This window comes from Palaemon carinicauda, chromosome 8 (genome assembly GCF_036898095.1).
Source record: "Palaemon carinicauda isolate YSFRI2023 chromosome 8, ASM3689809v2, whole genome shotgun sequence".
NCBI lineage: Eukaryota > Metazoa > Arthropoda > Malacostraca > Decapoda > Palaemonidae > Palaemon > Palaemon carinicauda.
The window spans coordinates 26,336,072-26,337,609 of NC_090732.1; positions in this window are offsets into that span (position 1 = coordinate 26,336,072).

The window sequence follows — 1,538 nt, forward strand, 5'->3', positions numbered from 1 at the left end:
AAGTTGTCACTTTATCTCCCAGGTATTTGACTGGGGAATTTTTAAGTCTTCCAGTGCGTATAGATGTGTTTGCCTACTAGATACTATATCAAAAGCCATAGAGATTTGTTTTTAATTTTGTTTATATTTTCTATTTATTTATTTCTCTTTTTTTGATGAGGTAAGTTTCCAATTTTACGAATAAGATGGCGGTAAATTAATAATAAAAAAAAAAAAAATTCCTAAGGGATTCCTGTATTCCTTATATTACTTATATTCAAACATAAACAAAACTCATAACATGGTTCGATTACCACATTACTTTAAAACGTTCATGGCCATAATCTCTCTCTCTCTCTCTCTCTCTCTCTCTCTCTCTCTCTCTCTCTCTCTCTCTCTCTCTCTCTCTCTCTCTGTAAGTTTCATTAATATTTTTATCTATCATCACTAATTCCATCTCCTCCTCGCTTTTGTTCCATCATCCTTAATCTCGTCAGAATTGTGTCTTCCTTTGTGCTTCGCCCCATGTTGCCTTCACGAACTTCTTTCATCTCCTTCATCCAATCTTTTTCCAGACCTGCGGCTTAGTTGCAGTTGCCGCCAGTAGAAATGTCAATTCATAACCCTTTTATCCTTCGAAACCTCTTTTGTAGTCCCCAATGGCGTTTTCATTTTGTTGAATATAGTGCCTACTTATTCGGTATTCCGATATAAGTTTCCATATATGGTAGTCTTTATAGATTATAGTTATTTACTATTGTTGAAAGGGTATTTATTTTAATTGTTCTGTGATTTATCTCTTGTGGATTTATTTATGTAGTATGTTATAATATAATTGTTTCATCATAAAATATGGCAAACACTATTTCATTGCCTTCAGAAAAGGAAAATTATTTGGGTATAGATAAACATACTTTCCTTTCATACATTATTAAGTTTCATTTGCCATTCTCCTTTATAACGACGTCGCTGTATTTAACAGATTATGCAAAAATCAGTAGGAAAATAGTTCAACAGAATAGTCCGGGAGACTCTCTCTCTCTCTCTCTCTCTCTCTCTCTCTCTCTCTCTCTCTCTCTCTCTCTCTCTCTCTCTCTCTCTCTCTCCTTAATCTTATTATTACTCTTCCTTTCATTCGTAATTTTCATTCGTAAACGCCTTTGTTCTATCCTTACTCTTTGTAGTCACCCATAATAAGAAAGTCAATTCGAATAACTTAATCTTCTCTTTCTTCTTTCATTTTATAAGTAATCTTCTTTTGTTGCTATCTCTTTGAAACCATCATCCATGCCCTTCTCCACCAGTGTTTTTAGCCAGGCTAATTTTCATTTCCAGTAATCATAAGAGGCCACACAAAGCTGGGTTGTAATCCATTTTCTCTTTTATTATATTCTGCTAAATGGTATCCAATTGATAAAACTAGGAAGGTTCAAGGAAAATCTAGAGTAGTGGTTTTTTATCATAATAAATTTAAGTTTATTTAAATCTTATTGTCGATAAAAAGTTTTTATATATTGCTTTCTCTCCTGTATTTGTTTTGACAGGTCTTAGTTTATAGT